Source organism: Monodon monoceros, unplaced genomic scaffold (genome assembly GCF_005190385.1).
Source record: "Monodon monoceros isolate NGI ecotype Baffin Bay Population unplaced genomic scaffold, NGI_Narwhal_1 Super_Scaffold_19, whole genome shotgun sequence".
NCBI classification, from domain to species: Eukaryota; Metazoa; Chordata; class Mammalia; order Artiodactyla; family Monodontidae; genus Monodon; species Monodon monoceros.
The window spans coordinates 70117675-70134032 of NW_021703775.1; the positions used below are offsets into that span (position 1 = coordinate 70117675).

General features: G+C 35.4%; 1 protein-coding gene across 1 annotated transcript in view; it reads left to right on the top strand.

Annotated features, from left to right (window-relative positions):
- The window catches only part of ATAD2B (ATPase family AAA domain containing 2B), a 153328-nt gene that overhangs the window by 114657 nt on the left and 22313 nt on the right, over window positions 1-16358 (top strand). The window lies entirely within an intron of this gene.

Genomic DNA, 16358 nt, shown 5'->3' on the forward strand with positions numbered 1-16358 from the left:
ATTTCAGATAGATAAATTAATCTTAATGACATATTACTGTATTTAGCAACTTCTTGATGAGGAACTAATAATATACTTAAATATTTAATTATTAAATTCATTTGTTAAATTACTAAATATATTTAAATTAGAGGATTTTATTCTTTTTTAAAAGATTTTATTGATGTATAGTTGATTTACAATGTTGTGTTTAATTTCTGCTGTACAGCAAAATGACTCAGTTATACATATATATATATTCTTTTTCATATTCTTTTCCATTATGGTTTATCACAAGATGTTGAGTGTAGTTCCCTGTGCTATACAGTAGGACCTTGTTGTTTATCCATCCTATATATAATATTTGCTAATTCATTTATTATTAGATAATATATTTAGATTAGAGGATTTTATTATTCTAATATTGTGTTCAGGGTTTAGTTTCTTGATTTACCTTTCACTTTTTATACTTAGATTCTTATTTTTTTCAGGTAAAATGGAAAACTGAATAGTTGAGGATTTAAGATTTATTTATTTAGTCAACATTACCAGTGCTGATAAACACTGGTAATTTCAAATTTGTGGAAACTTATTGTGGATAAGTTAACTTATCAAAAGACACCCTTTAGGTAGATAGATGTTATCTGTTCTATAGACTGCATGTATTTTTATATAATTTTATTATTTTACTCTTAATCCCACCCTGTACTCAAATCTGTAGTCCCAACTCTGTTAATGCCCTCCAGGGGAGACCTCCAGGAATAATCTGTAGTTAAACAAGATGAATTTATTGATACACTGTAATAAAGGAGAATGTGTATCATGGGGAGCCATATAGGATTTGAGCTAGCATTAAGTGATTTTGGGGAGGGTTTAAGGAAGTAGGGCTTTGCAGTGGATTAGATGCTCTTAGAAAGTGGGAATAATTTGGGCACTAGGTATTTTAAGAACCTGGAAGGCAAGAAGAATGGAGCAAGGCTAAAGTTGTGATTGGTAAAGAAGCGGCAGTCATTCATCTTACCCAGGATAGGATTATATTTGGTTATTTTTGTGGTTAGGACTTTTGTCTGTGTTCAGACATGATTATGGAGTGGTCTTGTTTTTATCTTGATCCATCATGGTCACAGAGTGGTGTTCTGTAAAATTGTTTATGTTTTTTTTTTATTTTTCATTTTTTAAAATTATTTATTTTGCTGTGTCGCGTCTTAATTGCAGCACACAGGATCTTCGTTGCCTTGTGCGGGCTTCTCTCTAGTTGTGGCACATGGGCTTCAGAGTATGCGGGCTCAGTAGTTGCGGCACGTGGGATTAGATGCCCTAAGGCATGTGAGATCTCAGTACCCCGACCAGGGATGGAACCTGCGTCCCTGCATTGGAAGGCAGATTCTTAACCCCTGGACCACCAGGGAAGTCCCTAAAATTGTTTTTATATTTCATATGATACCCCAAGGCCTGGCTGATAGTGCCAGGCCCTTTCCCAGCTGGCAGGGGTCATTACTCTATTTCTCACTCTGTTGAGAATTCTGTTTCTTCAACAGATGATATACAAGTAAGATGCTTTTTTTTTTTTTCTCTTCGGTACGCGGGCCTCTCACTGTTGCGGCCTCTCCCGTTGCGGAGCACAGGCTCTGGACGCGCAGGCTCAGTGGCAGTGGCTCACGGGCCTAGCCGCTCCGTGGCATGTGGGATCTTCCCGGACCGGGACACGAACCACGTCCCCTGCATCAGCAGGCAGACTCTCAACCACTGCGCCACCAGGGAAGCCCAAGATGCTTTTTATTTTTAAAAAATTAATGCAAACTTTCAGTTATCTAAAGATATTCAGAATTCAGTTTCTGCTTTATGTCTGTATTTATAGGCAGTGGTTCTTAACTCAGGCCACCTGTTAGAATGACTTGGATTTCTCATTTCTACATGAAGTTAAGTATTTCTTGTCTTAGTTTAGACCACAGTAAATTGCATACTTTAATTCCAAGTGAAGAGGCAGAATGAACTTTTATATAGCTACTCTTGGTATCTAACAGTTTTTAAGCTTTGCGTCAGGACATTTATATCTTGTTGTTGTTTAGGTTTTTTGTTTTTGTTTTTTTTTTTTTACTTTTCACTGTATATCATATAGAAAAATTTATGAGGATAAAAACAAAGAAAATTAAAGCAAACTATAATCCTGTTACCTAGTGTTTTCTCTCTTTTTCTTTCCCTCTCTCCCTCCCTCCCTCTCTCTCTGCCACACACACATGCACAGATATTATATATGAAATACATGTATGAATAATATTTTTACTAAAATGAAAATATAACTCTTGTAAACATTTTCATTCATGTAATATTTTGTGAAAAGGTTATGAGTTAATGTATTTTTACCACATAATTTTTATCATATGGATGTATTATAGTAGCTACTACCCTATTGTTGGACATACTAGATTTTTTAGCTTTTTTCTCTACTATAACACTGACGAATATGGCATAAATTTTATGTATATCCTTAATTATTTCCTGAAGATAAACTCCTTAAAGTGAAATTTCTGGATCAAAGATTGTATAATAATCTCTCTTAAGGCTTTTAAACTGTGTTGTTAAAATTTTCTCACAATTTAAAAAATCTTCTAGCAGCATCAGGGTCACTTGTTAACCAATATAGCAGTTTTGTGGGACTGAGAGAATCTCCTTTTCAGTGTAGATGGCATCAGCAACAGGGCCACAGTTTGGCTAGTAAAGAATGGGCTGGATGTCAGTCTCCTTTGATTCCCTTGCTGCGTTCTTGGTGAAGGTACAGTTGCACAAGTGTCTATATAGCGGCCTTGAGCAGTGTGTGAGAGTACTTGAGTGCCTATACTCTCATCCTGTTAGTTTTTCAAGACACAGAGGTTACTGAAACTGTGCAGTAGATAAGGAGAGCCTGGGCTTTGGATGTACACCTGGGCTTCAGTCCCAGTTTTATTTCCTAGTTCTTTAACTTGATCAAGTTAAGTCCTCTAAATTTTAGTTCCCTTATCTGCAAATGGGGATAATTATAGTACTCTTGTCACTGGGTAGTTGTAAGGATTAGATGAGAAAATGTATTAGGTTAAACCTTATGAAATTGCCATTTTCATGTGGTTCAACTTGAATATGTTAGGCCCTTAGCATAGTGCCTGAGATGTGAGAAGTATTCCGTAAAGATTAGTCATTCATATATTTATTCTTGTTATCATTATTATTTAAATTATGCTTTAATTTTTTATAAATTGTTTCCTTAGTGGGTACCTACATATTTGCTTTAGAATGATCCTTTGTACTTATTAGTATATTCCCTGGACCACATTTAAAATTTAATCCTATTTTGGAACAAATCTAGGGACTGATAGTGAAAAATGAATTTGAGCGGTTAGAAAAAGCCAGTAGAAAGGATCAGTCCAGATTCTCCCCCCACCCCGCCCCATGTAACTTAATTATAACCACATTGAAATAATATTGCTTTTATGAAAGAAGCAATGATTTCTGGTGCATAATAACCTTTTACTACAGAATGCAGGTGTATAATCAAAGAATATGGCTCTATCTCACAGTTAGAGTTGACATGATACACTTGTAACTTCATTTCTTCACTGTTTTACATGCAAAAAGTGTCATATAATTCAAAAGCATGATTTCGGCTCTGTTCAGATTTTTTCATATCTTCAGTCAAGAGCCCTTTTTTTCTTCTTAGCAACAGAACAACTTGTTATGTATTAGGAAAATAACCTCAGGGTCTGTTGTGTAGCAAGTGGAAATTACATGAATGTTGTATTACTTTTACAAGCTCCCATGAGTATTTGAAAGCTTACAGTGTTCTGTTTTGCAGAACACTTGGCCATTTGGGGAAAAAACCTAGCATGTACATAGAAGACAAAAGCCAACATTCTGGAAGCTGTACATGTTGCCTAAGTGTTTACCCAGATTCTCCCTTGAGGATAAAGTGGACAAAAATTAAATATGTTAGCCAGAAGAATTTTAGTTTGTAGGTTCTAAATGTGACTAGTATCAGATATTTGATCCTAATTACTGTCTTATAAATATGTGATATATTTTATGTTTAACTGTTCCCCATTCTTTGTCTTGTACCACATGCCCCCCCTAGCCCTCAAGTGCATTCACATACATACCCTCATTTAGCTAATTTTGATGAAATTTCAGCCCTAGTCTTGTAGTATTCTCAAAATCTTCTGTTTTGCACCAGTTGTTTAGGAATAAAGCTCACAGATTCAGCTTTTGGAGCCCTCTATGGGCTATGCTTCAGTCAAACTCATTCATATTTTCTATTAGTATTTGTAAGTATCATGTGCTGTTACTGAGCTGAGTGCTTAGAGTACTGTGACAGTCCTTGCCTCTTGAGATGGAGATATTCAAATCAGTAATACATATTGAATAATTACTATGTGACAGACCTTATGCTATACGTTGCAGTATTAATTGCTAGGGCTTCCTTAACAAAATACCACAGACTGCGTGGTTTAAACAACAGAAATTGATTTACCCATAGTTCTGGAGGCTAAAAGTCCAAAATCAAGGTGTCGGCAGATTTGGTTTCTTCTGAAGCCTCTTTCTTTTGTTTTCGGAGGCTGCCTTCTTGCTGTGTCCTCACATGGTCTTTTCTTTGTGTCCGCGCACCCTTGGTGTCTCTTGTGTGTGTCCAAATTTCCTCTCCTTATAAGTACACAAGTCACATTAGATTAGGGCCTACTCTTATGACCTTCTTTTACCTTGATTACTTCTTTAAAGTCTACTCCAAATACAGTAACATTCTGAGATATTGGGGGTTATAGTCTCAACATATGAATTTTGGGGAATAACACAGTTCAGCCCATAACAGTTAATAAATAAGCCACAGTCCTTCCTATCTAGAAACTCACTGTTTTATAGGAATGACAAATATCTAACTATTGGTAATTGTAATAGATTATTAAGGTGTAGAGATAGCATACAGGTGGCGATTTTTGAATTTTGTCTTGAGGCAGCAGCAGATGATTGTAATGCAGTTTCATAAGGTGTGTATTAGATATATGTACAGTGTGAGTAGAGCACAGAGGTGAAGACACTGGAGATGAACAAGATTAAAAAGGGCATTCATTTTAGGCTGAGAAAAGTAGTGTACAAAGGTATAAAAAAAAAGAATATGGCTGGAAAGTAGAGTGTCTGTGGAGGAGTAGTGAGAAATTCACTCACTTCTCCACTCACTGAATCTCCGTTTACTGAACATCCATTTATGAAATATTTTCTGTGTGTAAATTGTGTTCAGTGCTGGAGATACGCAGCTCTGGCCTGAGAGATGCCTAAAGGCTTCTTAGCGGGGAGTCCTGCAGATAAATAAATGTCATACTAAGTTCCCTATCTTCATTTGATCCTGTGTAAGGATTTCAGAGTTAATTCTCTAGATGATAAGGGGCCACTGGGTGATTTTGAGACAGAAAGTGATTTGATTTGATTTGCATTTAAGAGGATAGTATTATAGGCAGTATCAAAGGTCAAGGGAATGATGAGATGGAGGTTGGAAGACCAATTAAGATTTTCACTTGTGGGGAATTCCCTGGCAGTCCAGTGGTTATGACTCAGCGTGTTCACTGCTGGGGCCCAGGTTCAATCCCTGGTCAGGGAACTAAGATCCCACAAACTGCATGGCCTGGCCAAAAAAAAAAAAAGATTCACTTGATATGGCAGCATAGATTGAACATAGGGGGCTTAGTGACCAACCAATTATGTATGACCGACAGAAATCTAGAATGACATCTGAGTTTTTGTGGTCTGGGTGTTAGGAATCTGACAAGTAAACCAATGGAGGAACAGGTTTATGGGCAGTATGCTAAGTTTAATTTTGGATGTGTTAATGTAAGTTACCTCTGGTACACCCAGATAAGATGCATACATTGTATAGTAGTTGTATATGGGGGTTCAGAGATAGAAGTTTGAGTAAAAGACCTGATTGGAGTCATAAGTGTATGGGGTGAATGATATCACATAGGCAGTATACAGAATGAAAAGAGAGGGGAGCCTAGAAGGAACCCTCCTCAAGGGAGTATGGGTCCCAATTCTCAATTTAAGTCTCAGTCTTACTGTTGGTACTTCCAGTACCTCTGTTAAATGTGTTGCCTCTGCTGAGAGTGTGTACATTCATTCTTTCTTTTTTCTTTTTTTCATTCTTTCTTTCTAAATCAGTTTTGTTGAGATGTAAGTTATATACAAGAAAACCTAGTGCATCACTTTTAAAACCATGCTTATCTTTTAAAATCCCACTTATCCTTCAAGGAATATTAAATGCTATGCTCATGAAAGTTTTTTCCGATTTCCTTCCAGTTACAAGTAATCCCTTTGTCTTGGAATCATAACACTATGTAACTTTTCTGAGACACTTATTCCTTTCTTTTATTTCCTGGAGTGATTACTTATTTACATATCCTTATCCTGTATTTTAGACTCTAAGCTGATTGAGAACAGGATCTGTATAGACATCTTGTATGGAGCATATTCTTAATAAATGTGACCAGTGAGTAAATTTTATGAATGTCCTCTTCTTAGATACTAACTGAAGGAGTCTCAGAGTACATAGAAATTATAAAATGGAGACATAATAACATAATGCAGATATGAACCAGTAAATACAGTAAAATTTCTTATTTATGGAATGACTTAGGATGAAAAATCATCCCATAAAAATCAGTTTTTAAAAAAATATTATTGGGCTTCCCTGGTGGCGCAGTGGTTGAAAGTCTGCCTGCCGATGCAGGGAACACGGGTTCGTGCCCCGGTCCGGGAGGATCCCACATGCCGCGGAGCGGCTGGGCCCGTGAACCATGGCTGCTGAGCCTGCGCCTCCAGAGCCTGTGCTCCACAACAGGAGAGGCCACAGCAGTGAGAGGCCCGCATACCGCAAAAAAAAAAAATAATAATAATAATAAATATGTATATATATATATATATATAAAATTAATCTTTCTTAATAATTTTGTTGAAAAAACCCAGCTAATATACTTCTGTTCATCAAAATACAAAAGAAACATAGACACATTGAAGTACCTTCATAAAAGTAGTGATTGTATTAATTTTATTAATACTTATCAATTTATTCTAATAGCCATTACTTTGTTTTTTTTTTGTTTTTTTTTTGTGGTACGCGGGCCTCTCACTGTTGTGGCGTGTCCCGTTGCGGAGCACAGGCTCCGGATGCACAGGCTCAGCGGCCATGGCTCACGGGCCCAGCCACTCCGCGGAATGTGGGATCTTCCCAGACCGGGGCACGAGCCCACGTCCCCTGCATCGGCAGGCGGACTCTCAACCACTGCGCCACCAGGGAAGCCCAGCCATTACTTTTTATTGAAGGCAAAACTAGGTGGCAATATCTTTATTTTATAGATATAAGGAGATTGGGTCTCAGAGAGGTTATGTAATTTGTGTACAAACCCACAAATATTACATGGCACAACTGAATGGATTGTGAACTGTCTTAACTTCAAAGCGAGTATGTATGGGGTTTTTCTGCTATGCTTATGTTACTTTTAAATTTCATGGATTTGGAGAATCTTAAGATTTTAACATATGAGACAAAATAAAAGAACTGGTGGTAAATATGTAGCTATTATTCATGTATAATTTTAAAGCAAGGAATTTAAGTCTGGTGGCCATGAGAGGGTCTCTGAACAACTACATACAAAATTGTATGTATACTTTTCCACCTTTATCACAAGCTTATAAGATCCAGGATGACTCCCCTACCCCTCAAAAAAGATGAAGATCCAAGATATGGACATATCTTTTAATTTTAATCTGTGAGCTTATAGTTCTATTCTATGTATAAACTTAGACACTGTTTGAAGCTAAGAATAATTAAAAAGAATTGTAATGATAGGCATATTTAAAAAGCATTACCTTGTCAGATGCAGATGCTATTTATTTATTTATTTAGGCTGCTCTGTGTGGCTTGTGGGATCTCATTTCCCTGACCAGGGGTTGAACCTGGGCCCTAAGCAGTGAAAGCATGGAGTCCTAACCACTGGACTGCCAGGGAATTCCCACAGATGTTCTTTATTGTTTATTTATTTATTTTTTAAAAAACTTCTTGTTATTAAATTTTTTTTTTTTTTTTGGCTGTATCGGGTGTTTGTTGCTGAGCATGAACTCTGTCTAGTTGCGGTGAGCGGGGGCTACTCTTCGTTGCGGTGCACGGGCTTCTCATTGGCAGGCGGATTCTTAACCACTTTGCCACCAGGGAAGTCCCCACAGATGCTCTTTAGAATAAATTCCTTGTCCTTCAGATCAGTGGGAAATTTTTATGGAATTCTTTTCTTAATTAATTAATTAATTCATTCTTTCCCCCCTTTAATTGGGGATGGAATGTGGGTGGGAAGCATGTGTTTAAAAAAAAACATAAAGATCACTGAGTTATTTTAGAGTATAATGTGCTAGATACATGACCTTTATATTCAATTTTACCTCTTTTTTTAGCTTTTTTTCAAGCTGAAATGGAAAGCCAGTGGCAGAAAGCTGCTTGGGCTACAAATATCAGCTTGAAAGCATAGCTCCTTCTAAGGATGTTCATTATAGTTTTTTGTTTGTAGTGGTTAAAATTTGAAGGAACTTTCAACTTCCAACAATAGAGCAATAATTTTGAAAAATTAAGGTTCATCTTTCTTTGGATTGTTACATAACCATTAAAATTTGGTTTTCAAAGAATGTTTTAAAATATCAGGAGACTTCTGATTCTGGCCAAGATGGAGTAAAAGGGACTGAATTTCCCCTTCTGCCTGAAACAATGGAGAAAAAAAACTGAACAAAATATTTGAAAAAACAATTTTGAAGACGTTGGATATTAGGAAACGATGGAAATGATCTGTGAAGGATGGGAAACTAACATGTTGAGCACTGTAGTTGCCTGGATAGCTTCCAGACTGTGGTACGGGAAAGAAGAAGCCAGGCAGAGCCTGGAAGTCTCCCTGAATTGCTGGGAATGTAAGGAGGCCAAGGTGGATCAAGTTCTCAGGGCAGAGTACCAGGAAGGAGAAAGCTGCACAGAGAGAGCACTCTGGAGATCTGCAGAAGAGCCTCCTCCAGTCTTTAGCTGAATACTGATCAGCACATATGTGTGAGGAAACTACCTGAGGCCGGAGAAAGAGAGGGAATATTCCTTGATGTTTATATAGGGCTAGCAGTAGTGTAGCAAATAGTTAGAGGTGATAAACCAACAAGGAGAAAAACTGAATCATAAAACTGTACACAATCCAAAAGAATTGAGAAAAAAAGAGGAAAAAGGGAACAAAGAGCATGTGGTTCAAGTAGAAAGTAAATAGCAAGCATATTAATAATCACATAAATTATATTAAAAGCAAATGATCCCCTGAACCAGGGATCAACAAACTACAGTCAAACTGACTGCCTGGTTTTGTAAATGAAGTTTTTATAGTTGGAACACAGGCATGCCCATTTGTTTCCATGTTGTCTAGGGCTGCTTTTATGCTACAGGGGCCGCTTTGAATACTTGCCAGAGACCTTATGGCTTGAGAAGCCTAAGATATTTACTCTCTGGCCTTATACAGAAACACTTGCTGATTACCTGGCTTGAACATCACAAATAAAGGCAGAGAGTGTCTTTTGGATAAAAAAGTAAGACCCAACCATATCCTCCCTACAAGAAACCCACTTGATGAGACTGACCCTCTACCTACTGCACTAATGAGGTTCCTTTACAAGAAACCCACTTTCTTGTTTGTTTAAGGTTATTTTAAAAAGATAACTTATTCATTCATTTTCCTCCCATATACTTTTTAAAAAATTGAGGCATAGCTGATTTATAGTATTATACAAGTAATGATTCAAAATTCTTATAGATTATACTCCATTTAAAGTTATATAAAATATTGGCTATATTCCCTTTGCTGTACATTATATCCTGTAGCATACTTATTTTATACATAGTAGTTTGTACCTCTTAATCCCCTACCCTTATCTTGTCTCTCCCCCTTCCCTCTTTTCACTGGTAACCACTAGTTCTCTATATCTGTGAGTCTCTTTCTGGTTTGTTATATTCATTTGTTTGTTTTTAGATTATTATTATTATAAATATATATATATAATAATATAATATTATAAATAATAAAAAATTATTATTTTTTAGATTTGACATATAACTGATAACATACAGTATTTGTCTTTCTCTGACTCATTTCACTAAACATAATACCCTACAGGTCTATCCATATTGTCATAAATTGCAAAATTTCATTTTTTTAATGGCTGAGTAGTGTATATATATATATATATATTCCATGTGTGTGTATGTGTGTATATATATATGTATGTATATATATATATATCATCTTCCTTATCCATTCGTCTGTTGATGAACACTTATGTTGCTTCTGTATCTTGGCTATTGTAAATAATGCTGCTATTAACATTGGGGTGCATATATCTTTTTGAATTAGTTTTGTTTTTTTTTTTTACAAGAAACCCACTTTAAATATAAAGCTACAAATAGATTAAAAGCATGAAATACTATAATCATACCAAGTTGGAGTGATTATATAAATATCAAAGTTGATTTCAGGCTAAAGATACCTGGGTTAAAGAAGATTATTTCATAGTTATCAAGTACACATAATAATTCTAAATATTTATTGCTTCTGATAACAGAGCTTTAAAATTCATGAAGCAAAAATTGATAGAACTACAAGGAAAAATAGTGAAATTTGTAATTTCTTGGAGACTTCAATATCCCTCTCTTAAAACTAGATAAGGCTAGTACACAGAAAGTCAGTAAAGATATAGAAGACTTGAACAACCCTATCCATCAACTTTATCTAAGTGATATTTATAGAACACTTTTCCCAGTGGCAACATATATACACATTATTTTCAAATGCACTGGAATGTTCACCAAGATAGAACATATTCTGGGCCACAGAATGAGTCTTATTAAATATAAAAGGATTCAAGTCATACAAAGTATGTTCTTTGACCACAGTGGAATTAAATTAGAAATCAATAAAAAAGGTTATTTGGAAAAGATATTTGGAAACTAAATACCACGCTTCTAAATAACTCCATGGATCAAGGAAGAAATCAGAAGAGAAGTTTAAAAATTATTAAAGTGGATAAAATGAAAATATAAAAACTTACGAGGTGCAGCTAATGCATTACTTAGGCGGAAATTTATAGCACTAAATACTTAAATTAGAAAAGAAGAAAAGTCTCAAATCACTGACCTGAGCTCCCAACTTGAGAAACTAGGAAACAGAGAGCAAATGAAACCCAAAGTAAGCAAAAGAAAGGAAATAATAAAGATCTGAGCAGATCAATAAAATAGTAAACAGGAAAAAAAATTGAGAAAACCAAGGAAACCCAAAGCTGGTTCTTTTAGAAGATTGGTAATTGATAAATCTCTAGTGGAGCTGGTCAGGATAACGAGAAGTCACAAATTACCATTAACAAGAATGAAGGAGGTAACATTACTACATATTCTACATATATTAAGAGAACAGTAAGGGAACATTATGAACAGCTTTATGCCAATACATTTGACAACTTCGGTAAATTGGATAAATTTGTTGAAAGACAAAAAAAAAGCTCATGAAAGAAGAAATGTATAATGTGAATAGGTAATTCTTTTTCTATTAAAGAAATTGAACTAACAGTTAAAAACATTCCCATTAAGAAAACTTCAGGCCTGGATGCCTTCACTGGTTAATTTTACTGAACATTTAGGGAAAAAAATAATACCAGTTCTACACAAACTTTTCCAGAAAATTGAAGTGGAGAGAATTCTTTCCAACCTAGTCTATAAAGTTAGCATTACTCTGAAAAAGATATTACAAGGGGAAAAAAGAAAAAAGACCAAATAAACTATAGACCCGTATCCCTCATGAACGTAAACAAAATTTTGGCAAGTTATATCCAATATGTTAAAAAGATAATACCTTGTGATTAAGTAGGGTTTATTCCTGCTTGAATATGCAAGGAATGCAAGATAGGTTTAAAATTTGAAAACCAATCGATGTAAGTCACTGTATTAACAGACTAAGAAATGATTATCTCAGTCAGTGCACAAAAGTATTTGACAAATCCAATAGGTATTCCTGAGTACAAAGTGTAAGCAAACGAGGAGTAGAAAGGACCATCCTCAGTCTAATTAAGGACATCTACAAAAAGCCTACAGTTCACATCATACTTAATGACAGAAGACTAAATGCTTCCCCTTAAGGTCAAGAACATGGCAAAGATGTCCACTTTTACCCAACATTATACTGAAGGTTCCAGCAAGTGCAGTAAGGTAAGGAAAAGAAATAAGAGGCATCTAGTTTGGGAATGAAGAAGTAAAACTATCTTCATCTGTAGACAACATGATGTCTACATAGAAAATCTATGGAATTTGCAAAGACACTGTTGGAACTAGCAAGTGTGTTTAGTGAGGTTGCAGGATACAAGATCAATTACAAAACTCAGTTGTATTTATGGAAATACAATACTAGCCCCAAACAATAGCAAATTGAAATTTTAAATTACTATTTTCATTAACATGAAAAAACATGAGATGTTGATAAATCTGACAAAAGATAGGCAAGACCTATACATTGAAAACTACAAAACATTGCTGAGAAAAATTAAAGAGAACCTAAATAGACTGAGTTCTATGGATGTGTTCATGGATTGGGAGACTCAACATTGTGAAGATGTCAGTTCTCAAATTGAACCACCTCATTCGGAATTCCAGAAGGCATTTTATAGAAATGGACAAGGTGATTCTAAAATTCGTATGAAAATGGAAAGGATCTAAAATAGTCAAAACAGCTTTGTAAAGTAAAAACAGAGTTGGAGGACTTAATACCACCTTATTTCAAGACATAAAGTTAGGGTAATCTAGACAGTGTAATATTGGCATAAAGAATGACAAATAGAGCAATGGAATAATATGGAGTCCTGAAAGGGACCCACACATATAGAGTCAGTGGCATTTTGACAAAGGTACAAAGTCAGTACAGTGGAGAAAGTAGTCTTTTCAACAAACAGTGCTAGAACAATTGGATATAAGTATGCCAAAAAAAAGACCTCTTATCTATATAAAGAATCTCAATGGATAATATACCTTAAATATAAAAGCTATCTTGTATCCAGCCTATTAAAAGAATTCTCAGAATTTAATAATAAGGGACTTCCCTGGTGGCACAGTGGTAAAGAATCTGCCTGCCAATGCAGGGTATATGGGTTCGAGCCCTGGTCTGGGAACATCCCACATGCAGTGGAGCAACTAAGCCCAAGCACCACAACTACTGAGCCTGCACTCCAGAGCCTGCGAGCCACAACTACTGAGCCCGCATGCCACAACTACTGAAGCCTGCATGCCTAGAGCCCATGCTCTGCAACAAGAGAAGCCACCACAATGCGAAGCCCGCGCATTGCAATGAAGAGTAGCCCCCGCTTGCCGCAACTAGAGAAAGCTGACGTGAAGCAACGAAGACCCAATGCAGCCATAAATAAATAAATAAGTTTATTTAAAAATTTAATAATAAGAAAACCCAATTAAAATAATAGGTATAAGATTTGAAGACACTTCACCAAAGATGATGTACAAAGGGAAAATAAGAACATGAAGGTATACTCAGCTTCATTAATCTTTAACAAAATGCAAATCAAAAGCATAATAAGATACCACTAAACACCTATAAGAATGTCTAAAATTAAAAAGACTGATCATACCAAGTGTTGACACTTGGAACTGGAATATAGGGATATAAAATGGTACAACTTTGAAAAAGCTTGGCAGTTTTAAGATTGTTAAACATACATACACCCATTGTTGAGCTAGCCATTCCACTCTTAAATATTAACTCAAGGGAAATGAAAGCATATGTCCATATAAAGACTTGTTCATGAATATTTATGTAACATTGTTTATAATTGCCAAAACCCAGAACCATCCCTAATGTCCATCAACATGTGAATGGATAAATTGTATTATATCCAATAGTAGAATACTACTCAGCAATAAAAAGGAATGGAGTGTTGATCATACAATACAATAGGTATTTTTATTATTTTTTTAAAAAATTAATTTTTAATTGAAGTGTAGTTGCTATACAGTATTATATAAAACAATAGGTATTAATGTCAAAATAATTATGACAAGTAAAAGAATCCAGACAAAAAAAGAATATATACTTTATAACCCCATTTATATATGTATTTATAAATATGTTAGAATTATATATACATTAATATATAGAGATATATATGCGATTCATATCTATTATAGTGTACATAATTCTAGAAAATATGAAGTAATCTATGGTAACAGTAAACAGACCTGTGGTTCCCTGGGAATGGAGGGTTGTGTAAAGAGTGAAAGGAAGGATGACAGAGGGGCACAAGGAGACTTTTGGTGATGGTGGATATATTCATTATCTTGATACAATGATGATGTTATGGATTTGTACTTAGGTCAAAGCATATCACAATGTATACTTTAAATATGTGCAGTTTATTATATGTCTCTTATGCCATAATCTTTTTTCTTTTTTTTAAGGCTTAGGGAAGTACAAAATTTTAAATAATAAATACAGATTACACATTGTGGCTTTTGGTCATAAATTGTCGAGATCTATATTCATTTGCCTACATATCTCCACTTGGATTTTTTTTTTGAATTATATTTTATTTTTTTATACAGCAAGTTCTTATTAGTCATCAATTTAATATACATCAGTGTATACATGTCAATCCCAATCTCCCAATCACACCCCCACCCCCACCTGCTGCCGCTTTACCCCTTAGTGTCCCTACGTTTGTTCTCTACATCTGTGTCTCAATTTCTGTTCTGCAGACTGGTTCATCTGTACCATTTTTCTAGGTTCCACATATATGCGTTAATATACGATATTTGTTTTTCTCTTTCTGACTTACTTCACTCTGTATGACAGTTTCTAGATCCATCCACATCTCAACAAATGACCCAATTTCATTCCTTTTTATGGCTGAGTAATATTCAATTGTATATATGTACCACATCATCTTTATCCATTCGTCTATCAGTGGGCATTTAGGTTGCTTCCATGACCTGGCTATTGTAAATAGTGCTGCAGTGAACATTGGGGTGCATGTGTCTTTTTGAATTATGGTTTTCTCTGGGTGTATGCCCAGTAGTAGGATTGCTGGATCATATGGTAATTCTATTTTTTAGTTTTTTAAGGAACCTCCATACTGTTCTCCATAGTGGCTGTATCAATTTACATTCCCACCAGCAGTGCAAGAGGGTTCCCATTTCTCCACACCCTCTCCAGCATTTGTTTGTAGATTTTCTGATGATGCCCATTCTGACTGGTGTGAGGTGATACCTCATTGTAGTTTTGATTTGCATTTCTCTAATAATTAGTGATGTTGAGCAGCTTTTCATGTGCTTGTTGGCCATCTGTATGTCTTCTTTGGAGAAATGTCTATTAAGGTATTCTGCCCATTTTTGGATTGGGTTGTTTGTTTTCTTAATATTGAGCTGCATGAGCTGTTTATATATTTTGGAGATTAAACCTTTGTCCGTTGAGATTCGTTTGCAAATATTTTCTGTCATTCTGAGGGTTGTCTTTTTGTCTTGTTTATGGTTTCCTTTGCTGTGCAAAAGCTTTGAAGTTTCATTAGGTCTCATTTGTTTATTTTTGTTTTTATTTCCATTACTCTAGGAGGTGGATCAAAAAAGATCTTGCTGTGATTTATGTTAAAGAGTGTTCTGCCTATGTTTTCCTCTAAGAGTTTTATAGTGTCCAGTCTTACATTTAGGTCTCTAATCCATTTTGAGTTTATTTTTGTGTATGATGTTAGGGAGTGTTCTAATTTCATTCTTTTACATGTAGCTGTCCAGTTTTCCCAGCACCACTTATTGAAGAGACTGTCTTTTCTCCATTTTATATCCTTGCCTCCTTTGTCATAGATTAGTTGACCATAGGTGCCTGGGTTCATCTCTGGGCTTTCTATCTTGTTCCTATGATCTCTGTTTCTGTTTTTGTGCCAGTACTGTATTGTCTTGATTACTGTAGCTTTGTAGTATAGTCTGAAGTCAGAGAGTCTGATTCCTCCAGCTCTCTTTTTTTCCCTCAAGACTGCTTTGGCTATTTGGGGTCTTTTGTGTCTCCATACAAATTTTAAGATTTTTTGTTCTCGTTCTGTAAAAAATGCCATTGGTAATTTGATAGGGATTGCATTGAATCTGTAGATTGCTTTGGGTAGTATAGTCATTTTCACAACATTGATTCTTCCAGTCCAAGAACATGGTATATCGCTCCATCTGTTTGTATCATCTTTAATTTCTTTCATCAGTGTCTTACAGTTTTCTGCATACAGGTCTTTTGTCTCCCTAGGTAGTTTTATTCCTAGGTATTTTATTCTTT